The 12,580-nt window shown below is 28.4% G+C and overlaps 1 long non-coding RNA gene across 3 annotated transcripts in view; it reads left to right on the top strand.

Moving 5' to 3' along the window:
• The window catches only part of LOC122269321 (uncharacterized), a 91,929-nt gene that overhangs the window by 35,665 nt on the left and 43,684 nt on the right, over nucleotides 1-12,580 (top strand). For 2 of the 3 annotated variants that reach the window (XR_006225117.2, XR_011636367.1), the window contains one exon: nucleotides 4,074-4,479. The exons of the other annotated variant lie outside the window; for it this stretch is intronic. This is a non-coding gene — a long non-coding RNA (uncharacterized lncRNA). Of the gene's footprint in view, nucleotides 1-4,073; nucleotides 4,480-12,580 lie in introns of those variants that run through there. 3 annotated transcript variants of the gene reach the window in all.

The raw sequence follows: 12,580 nt of genomic DNA, 5'->3' as shown, positions 1-12,580 counted from the left end.
CTTTATCCTTCATTATTATATTAATCTAAAATTAATTAAATTGTTTAAGTATTTTATTATCAAATCTATTATGTTTATAATTCATCTATTTTTGTACCTGTCTATTTTAAGGTAAGAAATAAATTTAAATAGAGACCTAATTAATACTTAAAAAAAACTACGAGAAATTAAGAACTATGATCAAATAAAATCCCTTTGTTAAATTCATTTTTTAGCGTAAGTATAATCTCAACTATTCCATTAATTAAACTACCGTATCAATCAAATTCTTATTATTACATGTGAAGTTAACGGTATATTAAAAACTGCGTATTGTTTACCACATAAAATAGCATTGAGCGTAGTGGGTAAATGGAAGAAAACAATCATGATAAAAGAAATGTTTAGGATCGAACAGCAGATGTTTTTTCTCGCAGACGATAAGTGAAAGCAATCAACCGACTCAACACTCCCCCATCTAAGGCAATCATCGAAACCAACCCGCAGACAAGTTTTTCCTACCTTTCAACCAATTTCATCTTTTTTTTTTCTTTCTGTTAGACTCAATTTGTCCTCTCTCCCTATAGTGAGCTCAAATCAGAGCTCGAAGAATCTAGGTCGATTTCACAACTTTTTTCCAGAAAGAAAAAAAAAATCGTATTTAGGGCATGATTGTTTTAGAAGACTTCACATCTTAAATGAAATAGTTATGTCCTTAATTGATTTCATTAGTAAAACTCTCCGTAGTTTAAAAGCAATGTAAAATAAATTTAGAAATATCTTTGTTGCTATAGTGACCTAATAGCCAGGATTGGAAAACTTGGATTAAAACGGTTGATGCTTACACAATTGGAGAAATTACAAATAGATTTAAAAGAAAATATCTTATTTATAGATTAAATTTAAAATGTCTGTGGCTAGAATTAATTAAGTAAAAATGAATTAAATATGTCTGGAATATTATTACAATAAGACTTATTTTCGACAATATATTGAATTAATCAGTCAAACATTACTTATTGTTAATGTTTGATTAAAGCTTACCAAAAAATCCTTCTAAGTTAAGAGTAAATGCAATAGGACCCTAATCTATGAAATATATGTATATCACAGATATTTTCTTCTAGTAGTGTACCTAGTTCAACCTTTTTTTTGTCCTACACTGTTAAATGTTTTGAAACTCGTTCAAATATTACATTATGAGACTTGGCATACAAAGATCTATGATCGTTGATAGTCAAGATATGAGATCATTCCTAACTTTTTTTGAGAAGTTTATCCCTTACGGTTAACGATTATTAATAGTTTAACTGTTGAACTTTCGATTGATATAATCCGAAATTTTCACATGGCTTTATTATTCTTTGTTTAATACTAATTCTTTTATTAATACTTTAAATATTTCTTTCAGAAAATTGAACTCAAAACTAAGTTAAAATCTGAAAGAATAATAAAATAAAATTCGCGATTTTCACACTTATGGAACATTCCTTCTGAATGTGGTTTGATTGTTCTACTTTAAATGTAGCAATCCAACTCTCAATTTCTAAATGTATGTTTTATACGAATTTTTATTTTGATCAAAAAGGGACAAAAAATATCGTCGGTACAGCATTGGAAAATATTTTGTATTAAAATGTAAAGTAAGTTTCAAAACGTTTGAATTCTTAAAAAAAATCGTTTTCTTTAATAACAAAAAGAGAAGGAAATAACATCTCCACTTTTCTCTTGAGACGAAAGCCGCTTAAAATTTTATGCCTAAAATTTTATTATTAAGATATTATGCCTCTAAGTTGAACTGATTTTTCTAAAAGTGTATATACATTTGCTATTTTTATACCTCTTTTTATTACACAATATCTATTGTTTCACCACTGAGATTAATTACTTTACTGTGATTAACCGTGTTTTTGTATTTTTTAAAACTCTATAATAGGACACCAACGTTCTTGTTGAAAGGAAACATTATGATTCAATTTAACATCTCAGTATAGTTGCAGCAAATTTACACCCTACATGTTCAAGATACCTATGACAAGCTTCAGTGGCGGATCGATTTTTTGCGGGAATATATCAATTAATATTTTTGAACACCCCTTCCTGTTGCTCAAAAGAGTTGTTAAAAGCTATATAATAAGATAAAAATTTCTTTATAATTCATTAGCAGTGGAACAAAACGTAACATATGGAACAAAGTTAATGATTATTTTTCTCAAAATTGGCATTTTATGCACAAGAGCTTATGAAATATTTTATTTATTAAGTATTTCGTATAGATTTGTTGAAAAGGTAAAAGAAAAACAAATCACAGATCGTTAACAAAAGAAAGTAAACTATTTCCTTTTGTATTTTCAAATGGAAATGTTTTTTTATTCAAGCTCTAAAATTGATTGTATAAAAAAATCTATAATTAATACAATTAGAATTTGGTACAGTACGAGGAGAAACAAAAATAACATACATAAAGTGCGTATATGCATTCGAAATTCTTTTCATCGATTTTTCGGATCAAAGTTCTTTTAGTTCTTGTTTTTCATGTTGATTATATTTTTTTCGTTTTTTTTTCTTCTTCAAGAAACGGTATTTAGTATGCTGCTTGAAATTCTTGGATTAACAAATTGTTAAAGTAAACCCGATGGATCTCAACTTTTCAACAGCAAATGTTTTTCTTTTCTTTTTACAATTTTCTTGCGGTACTTTAAAAAATTTTCAGATAACTTTTTACATAATCAAGTAAGTAGATAAGTCAATATTTCTTCAAATATTTTACTTCAAACTAACAGAAGAGCATTTTTTTCAACTTTTTATATTCACCAATGTGTTGAAATATGCTAATTATGGTTTATCAAAAGGAGATATTTACATTGCAAAAACTGGAAAACTCGGTGAACTATTTTCTAACCAAAAAAGAGCAATTAAAGTTTTAAAATAACTCAGTAGGTTTTGGATATTATTTTAACTTGCTAAAAAATCAGTTTGAAAAATTTTTTAAGCAAAATAGTTTTAAATAATATTATTCTTTAATGTATTTAAATTAAGTTTTTTTGCAAATCATCCTACCGTATTAATTATAATAGCTTCTGCGCAATAAAATTAATTGTAAAAAAATAAAATAAATATAATTAAAGTAACAGCTACAGTTGTAACATATTAAATATTTCATGTAAAAATATAAGCAACGATAATTTATAAATATAAAATAAATTATGTTCAGGAATATATTTATTGCTGAAATGGTGCAATTCACGCTGAAAAAAAAGTATGGTTAAAACTTTCAAGTGCTTTAGGAAATATTTTGGTAAAAATAGCAAGAAAATAGGGTTTAATAATATGTGACAAAATTTGGTAGTTGTAACAAAAGTTGGTAATTTTTTCATGATACCTTTGAGAATAGCATAAAAACCGCTTACTAGGTTAAATTAATTTTTCAGTCTTCTTTACTAAATGTGTGGTAAGGAAAACTTTTGTGGTAGAATCCAGAATTTCTGGTAAACTGTCATCATATGAACAGAAAAAATACCAAAACGAAGGTCTTAAATACTGTATATTTTGGTTTCAATGACCAGAATTGTTTTTATCAGAAATGTCTTTACCATGCAGTACGGTAATTTTACCAGAATCTTTTTCTCCGTACACACCTATAGAGCTTAATTCCACTTGTAATGCTTTAAAGTGCTGTTACGCAATGCATAAACTTACACCCAAAAAGTTAAAGTAACTTTTGATTTACTTAAATTACAAAACAAGAAGAATAACAGGATATGATTTTCCTGAACAGAAATACCAAATACATTTGGTAAAACCATATTTTCATTTAATTTTATTTGAAATTAATTACTCGAAATGAAATATGTCCAACTCTTAAATTATCTCAATTCCTTAAATGAAATATCTTAAGATCTGGAGTGCCTATGTGAGTGTAGCATAAAATAGAAAAGAGAGATGATATACTATATTTGCTTAGTTTACTAAACTTTATATTTCATTTTAGAATATTCTTTTGAGAGTTGTTTTGAATAGCATTATGCACACTTGACATCACAAAGAAGATTATTTTATGGAATATTTCTATTTTATCCCTTCCTTTTTTTAAGGATGGTTGGCTCAAATTCCAAGTTTGAAGAATTCAGAATATATTCTTTGGAGACCGAAGAGTTCACTTAAACTTCAAAGTATCTTCTAAACTTTCTAGTGGTGCTAAATAGAAAAAGAATATTTATATTTATTTCACATGGAAAATACTTCAGAAAATGTTTTGGAAATTTATGTTTTTTGTAGCATGCAGAATTCTAAATTCAAAGTTTTACATGAATTAAAATTGCTCAGAAAAATGACTTTGATATCAATAGTTGTACATTGAGAGAAAAAGTGTAGTCAAAATTACCTGAATATGGTAAAAATTGTCGTGTTTCTGGCTCTAAAAGAACGCCTAAAAGCAGGTAGTTTTTACCAAATTGCTTTGGTAATTATTTTGGTAAAATTTCATAATAAAATGTATTAAAATTTGTATTAAAATTTAGTGAATGGAGTAAAATTTACTTTTCAATTTTGTATGTAGACCAATTGCATGGTAAACCAGGATTTTTAAGTTCTTATTCTTAGAACGATTTTTAAAACCATGACTTTTAAAACCAAAATTTCGGGTAAGCCGTTACTATATAAACGGAAATCGTTAGCGTATGATAGCTTTAAATACCGTATATTTTGGATTAGTTTTACCAGAATCATGGTTCTTTTTACCTGAAATATATTTATCTTATCGTGCGATAATTTTACAAAAACTTCTTTCGTCATAGAGTCACTGAGAAATAAAAGCACTTTTATTACTGAAAGTATTTTACAATGAAAACTTTTAATATATATTTTAAGAATTGAAAAATATTTAGTAAAAAAGTATGCACGTTATGGGTTGCAAATTCCAACGAATCACAGCTAAAGAAGGAGATATGAAATTATTAAAAATAGTTTGATTAATGAATGTCAAAATTTTCGTATTGTAATGATATTTCTGGTATAAAAAAATAGAAAAAAAACATAATTCCGGTTAGAAATATAAAAATAGACGGTAAATAAATCATTCACGATAACGATTTATTAGAAGTTCTGGTTTTTCAAAATTGCAATTTTTACTACACCACAATTAGTAAAAAATGCAAAACTGAAAATTAAATTTAATTGTATAAATGATTGTTATGCCTAGCTCTTAGGTATCATGACAAAATTACCACATTTTACCACATTCGCCAAATTTTATCACATGTTATAAAACATTTTTTTATTGCAAATCTTACCAAAATCACCACCTTGGTGCTTCAGTAAAAATTAACGAGCGTTTTGGTGTCCCCATAGAGCCAGAAACACTATAAATTTCGCCATATACTGTTATAGCTTTGACCATACTCTTTTGCCAGAATAGTGGATCTGTTGGATAGCTGCTCTGCTAATACTGCTGTCTCTTTTCTTCAGGGATCGAAAAGTTTTTAATTTTTTCAGATCCTCCCTCTTTAGTGATTTTTTTAGATTCTGGTGGAGCAGTTAGTTTTTCTCACGCTTAAATATTAATTAACTACTTCTAATATGTGTGCTTTTACTTCTTCATTTTCTTGCAAGAATTTTTAGAATATTTTTTTCAATGGCGGCCACTTGGGGTTTGTCCCATTGGCCACAGGAATGCCAGAAGTGCTACTCTCTTCCCGTTGCCCAGTGGGCACCTGTGGCGAAGCCACGGCGGTGGAGCAACGTCACCCACGTCACGCAACTACAACCCGTTTAAAGGGCCGGTCACATTCACACAAAGAGGAAAGGACATAGAACACAGAGAGAGAAAGAAACATCCATNTCCGTTACAAATACTTGTACTTTTTCCCTAAAAAAGTAACGAAAGTACAAGTAAAAGTACTAAATTTAAAAAGTAACGAAGTACAAGTAAAAGTACGTACTTTTTACTTGTACCGGCGGTACAAGTAACGAAAGTAAAAGTACTGCCATATATGGTAAGCAATGCTTTAGTAACAATTATTTTAATAACAATTTTTTAGTAAAAAGTGTTTTAATAACGATATTTTAGAAATAATTGATTTTGTAACAATGTTTTAGTAACAACTGTTTTCGTTACTATTGCTTTAACAATAAATTACAAACAACTTTGGACAAAAATGTTATTTATTATATTTAATGCAATAGACTAGTTTTTAATGTTATTGTTCATTTATTAATTTATTCACATCTATTATCTATCTGAAATTTCAAGAGCTTACCTGCAGCAGAAATGTACATGTAATTGTCTATCTTAGTAAAAGAATTTAAATACAATTGTTGAGGATTACTTTGAATTATTAAAAAGAATTTTAATTTATTTAACTGTTGAAGCTTATTTCAAATTATTGTAAGGATTTAAAATGTAATATAATTTTGAGGCATACTTTAAATTATTAAAAGTAATTTGAATGTAATACTCTCTTGAGCTTTATTTTAAATTATTAAAAGATATTTAAATGTAAAAAACTGTTGAAGCTTATTTTAAATTCGAATGTACCACAAATTTATTTCATAGAAATTATAAACCATTCCTTCACTAATAATGCATTCTTATTTTCGAAAATAAGAATTAATGAATAACGAATAAATTGTATTTATAAAATGATTTAAAAAACTGATTAACATACGAAATTGCATTTCTCAGTATAAATCTTCTTTCTTTTACACTTATATCGAAAATTCCTACTTTAATTGAATTTTTAAGATAATTTTTTTCTTTCGACTCTTTAAAATCTAAGTTCAGTGATAAAAAAGAAGATAATAAAAATTGGGAAACGACGTTCTAACTAAGTAAACGGCTCACTATTTGACGGGTACTTTCAGGGAATAACGTTAAGTAAAATTAAAAGAATTGTTCAAGCGTTAAATGGATTTTCAGTGTCTGAGATTTAGTAGATCTTTCATTAAACTAACTCAATGTCTTTTGCTTTAAATAATTATTGGGTTCAAAAATATTTTTTAATAGACTTATATTTGGATATATATATTTTAACCAAAACAAAAACTGGATTTATTGTAATTTTTTCCTTTCATATAACCAATTGAGATAAATTTTACAAGAAGCTTGATACTTAAATTGCTCTGATGTTTTTTATTATTCTTTAAAAGGGAGGAGCTGAGAACTCCTGAAAATTTCATTATTACTGTTGTTATTTGTATGGATGATATCGGATTTTGATAACGTGACATATCATTACAAAATCACGGTATATCACGATATATGGCACTTTAATATGATATGAATCGATATTTATCGTTGAAATTGAATATGTCCCGCAGTGGACTGATCGATAAGTCACGGTACCCAGCAAATCACCGAAGTCAAGCATCACTGGCTGCGGTCAGTGTGTGTGTGGGTGACCACGTGCATCAGTCTGAGTAGGGACTAAGGGTGTGCTGTATTGTTCCTCGTTAAACTGTTCTACCGTAAAGTGCTCGACTTCGCATGCAGGTCGTCGGGCTACCAAAGCTGGGGTGCCATTCTCTCTGCAGAGAATCAAAATTGTAATGACATGTCTTCAGATCATCCTCAGGGATGTTTCCCAAACCGTCGCCAATAGCCCATTGCGCAGCTCTAGTGCGGCGCAAAGGAGCTACAACTACAGCAACTTGAAATTGAATATGACTTAATATTGAATTTAATTAAAATTGAATATATTGATTCTAAATAATATCAGGAATATTTCCGATGCAAATATTATCCAAAATTCAACAATAAACACTAGGATACATTTTTTTTCTTTTTTTTTTCTTTCTTTCTTTTTTCTTTTTACTTTTTGGTTTCTGTTGCATATTTTTTCAACAAATCTTAGATACTTTTGTATCACTAAATTCAAATCTATAACCGATTTTTCTCTACAAGCTACAAATTATTTTTAAAGCAGCATTTTTGTCCATTTTTTGTCGAAATGTACAAATTTAAAAATATTATTTAAAACAGTGTAATTCATAACTGTTGCGACGAACTTCTAGGGGAATTAGGGTACATCATCAGGATTAAAACTGTATAGAAACCCATGCCCGGAAATCTTGTCATGCGCCGTTAGGGGCGCTTCCCCATTTTGAACTGTTTCCTCATATATTTCTCAAAAAGTAATAATAGAGAAGCTCCCCTAGCCTCATACGATGGCCTTACCGGGCATGGGTTTCTATGCTGCCTGATGATGTCCCTAACTACTCTAGAAGTTTGTTGCAATATTTATGTGAAAGTTTTACTTATAACGTTTTTAAAATTGAACATTTTGACAAAAAATAGTCGAATGGTTTTATTAAAACCAATCTGAAGCTTTAGGGCCAAAAGTAATTTCAGATTTGAAATATTTATCCCCGTATCAGGCAAGATCATACATTTGTGTAAATGCAACAAAAAATGCATTCCCCAATGTAATTAATGAATACGTTAAAATCGTTATTATCATTGATATAGTCAACTATCAAAGATGACTACCAATAACAAAAATTATTGAACGTGATATCATTATAATGTCGATAGATTTCCTTCGAGTAGCGAAAATATTGTCCAGTGATAAAATAACTTTTTCTTTATGTTAGAAAATACCAAGATATATTGTGTAGACTTATTTTTCCTGATAAAGATAATAAAATTACAATATCGCCCAAAAATTGTACATATCCATATTAAAGATGTACCGGGTTCTAAGATTTTGCGTGATCCCGGTATCCGGTGTAAATCAAATCTTATACCAGCCGAGTCCGAGTGTCCAACAAAAATTTTATTTGTTAAATGGCCAACTTCCTAGCACCTGGTAAAATTCAGATTTATTGCTTGGCCAGGTACTATAACATTTATTCAAAACAATGTAATTTTCAACCAAACAAGTATTTCACAAAATATCTATTTAAGAAAATTTCTTGCATTCTTACAGCAACGAAAATATGCTTTTTATTTTTTTAAAAAATTAAGCTATTTTATTTTATAAAAAAAAATTCATGAATCTGAAATCAAAAAACAAAATCCTCAATATAAAATAACTTAAGGATCAATACCGTTCGGATGTAGAATGATTAACGTAAAACTGGTCAAAAAGGAAAACGTTTGATAATATTTTGAAATTTTCACAGAAATTTTCTGAAGCATATTGTGTCTCTTGTGAAACATTGGATATTTTAAAAATATTTTAGCGAAATTAAAACGTTGCATTGAAATGTTGCATGAAAAACGTTTTAAATATAAGGGCTCTTTTTTTGTCATCCTATAAACATATCGTAATTTACGTGTAATGAAATTTTTCTTTGTGTAATCTCTTAAACATTTCCATTCTTGGTGAAAAATTTTATCTTATGGCAAATATTGAACAAAAGATTTATATAGCGGTTTTGCTACCATTAATGTTACTATTCTATCTCGTATTTATGTAATTTTGAGCCCTCTAATGAAAAAGTTACTCCTAAATCAAGTAACAAGCAAGAGGCAAATTTGATTTCGTGATAAGCTTTTTACTGTGAAACTAACTCATTATTACGCGGACAAAAAACCACGAAAACCTCCCATTAATTACCTCGACGTTAAGAGACCTTCAACTAGACTGGTTGGAAATTGGATGCATTTAATAAAAAATAAAGAAACCCGCTTTCAAGTAAAAGTTTATTTTAAATTTACAGATGACCAATTTAATTGTTTTATGCCTCTTTTTCAATATAAATGTAAATTAAAATTAACGACTGAAAATTAAAGTATTTGCAGATTAGTTTTTTGCTGAGTGAGGTAAAATCAAAAAGGTCTTTTTTTTTCAAAAAAGAGGTACTTAAAAAAAGTTATTTACTATTTTTATTATTTTTATTTTCGTTAATTATTATTATTTATTTCGTAAATTATTATTTTTAGTTTCGTTATTTTTACTCTGTTTTTTAATACGTGCTTTTATTTGCTAGAAAATTCATCTTCAATGATGCCGAAATCAATCATAAAATTAGGAAACGTCATTTATGTTTATAGAAAAATATTAATGTTTTGTTTACAGATGATTTCATTACAGTTCTATTAAGTGATAAACCTACAAACTCAAATAATAAAAACATATTGCCTGCATTTACTGATACTGCATAACTAAAATCAAAACTGATAGGAGAATATTACATAAATAGCATTTTTTTCTGCAGTTATCTTTGTCTTTTATTCCTTATGATTTTATTAATTTTGAATATCAATGTTATTTCATATTTCAAAATTTGTATTCATTTAACTACCTACTTACTATTAATCTTGTATTCATTTATATAGTTTAAATAGTTTTCAGCATTAAATTTCTCGATTTGCACGCCTTTCTCCTAAGCAGTTACCACTCTTTAACGAACGTATTCATTTCAACAAGATTTATCTCAATTAAAATTATGCACAAGTATTTAATATTTCGAACCTAAACTAGAAATACTGGCTTAATCCACCATACCAAATCTTGAGACTAAAAACTAGATCCGGGCACCTGGAACCGAGTAGGAATTTTTTTTGTCCATATTTGGGTAATATCCGGGTGTTGAAAATCACGCCAGGATCCTGGTTCAAAGTAGCTGCTGGAAACATGGTACATCCCAAATGCATATATAGGTTGAGTCCCCAAACTTAGCTTGCAAAAGTTCTCCAACTCATCAGCATTCTCACGCAAATGAAAAATTAATTTCTGGTCTTAACTTTCTGCACTCATAATATTCATAATACAAGGTGCAACTATTAATTTCCAGGTCAGATCTCACAGTTCCTTGAAATATTGCGTGAATTTAATGCATATTATTTATGTTTCGAAGCACCTAATGCAAAATAAAAAAAGTGAGCACCCTGCGTAGCTTTTGATTCAATGTTTGGAATTTCCCATATATGGACTCAATCTTAATTAATCAAGCGGGCAAACTTAAATATGCCAATAAATAGTGCAGCCGATATTTTAAGTTACAAAATGAGACAAAAAATATATTTTCCCTGAAGAAATTGATCTTTTCTTTGATAATCTGTAATTCTGAACTTCTGATTAAGGGGGTAGCAGCAATCTGCAAACTATGGTACCCACAGTTTGTTCAAGAGAAAGTTGTTGGAAATTTGAAGACCCTTAATGCTAATTTCCCTTCTTGGGTAGTTCCCCTTCTCTCAAAAATCGTATACTTTAAGCTATTAAAACGATGAAAATATTTTGATAACTTTCTTACAAATTTTATTAAACTAGTTTTTTTTTGGAAAGTTTTAAGAATTTTTTTTACAAGGAAGTATGAGATTCATCACATTCTCATTTTTTTCCTCATTGCGTTAAATATCATTCATTTCAACGCAAAAAAATAAAGGTTTTGTGTTTTTCGCTTTTTCCAAAATTCTTCAAATTTTTTTACCGCACAGAAAAAAAATGTCAGTAATTTTTGGCCTTAAAATGTCAAGTATAAGATTTTTAAATATAAAAAAAAATAAGAGGTTGCCTCAAATGTATAAAATTTATGAAACTACTTTCTGGAAAATGCTCCAAGAAAAATTCATACAAATTGCGGAAATAACTATTTTCAGCTTTTTAAGGGGACAATTCGTCCAAAAAGAAACATGCATGCTACATATCGAAAACCTCACTGATGATAAAGTGCAATATAAAATAAATTGAATATGAAAATTCAGTTTTTTTTTTCTTTTTTGAACTAAACAAGCACACTAACCACTATACCATCCCGTCACAGAGGGAAAATATTTTAAAATAAAAAAAAATTAACAACTCTCAGAATACAATAAGATGTCATAAGAGTGAAATAAGATTCATGCCAAATATTTGAGTATTCGTGCTTCAATAAAAATCTAGAATAACAGCTCAAAGATGTGAATATGAATGAATAATTTAAAATGAGAATTTTATTTCAGAGAATACACTTAATAGAGTTGACATTTGTCATTAAATACAATACTGTTACCCAGGCGCTGTAAGAACTTGTTAAGAATAGGATTAATTATTTTTAATTAATAGTTTTATTAAATAATTTTCTATCTACAAATACTTATTTAATGAGATATTTCCAATTACTAAACTAAACTATAACTATCACAACAAAATAAGGAGAAACATTAAACGGAAATATAGGTATTCTTTTCTCCTTTCTATAGCAACTGGAAATTTAATTATCTCCGCATTCCAAGGAAAAATTATTTTTTGCTGCCAGGTTTAATCAATTTATTGGGGCACGTACAGAAACGATATCAATAGCCATTTATAACAATCTAGAGGAAATGTAATTTTTTCAGCTTAATATTTGATAAGTAATGGTATACATAGTATTGGTTTTCACTATATATGATAATAAACTAAAACATTTCGTCTCAAAAACTTTTTTTTTGAAATAATTCCATAAAAGCATTTACTGTCCCGATATAATGATTTTTTTCTGATGACCTATTTCTGATTTCTGCAATTGATGTATCTAATATAAATTTAAAAGAATTTATTCTTCCGGCTATTAACGTTGCTGGTTTTTCCGATATCTTACTTCTGATTTCGCTAATTTTTGTTGTTGTCTTATACCATTAAGGCAAAGGGGGTGTCCTTCTTCTTGTTTTCTAGCGGCGCCATTTATAGCCAAGAAT

Source organism: Parasteatoda tepidariorum, chromosome 3, assembly GCF_043381705.1.
Source record: "Parasteatoda tepidariorum isolate YZ-2023 chromosome 3, CAS_Ptep_4.0, whole genome shotgun sequence".
In the NCBI taxonomy this organism is placed as follows: Eukaryota; Metazoa; Arthropoda; class Arachnida; order Araneae; family Theridiidae; genus Parasteatoda; species Parasteatoda tepidariorum.
The sequence above is the reverse complement of the archived record's forward strand: the minus strand, read 5'-3'. Positions and strand labels throughout refer to the sequence as shown.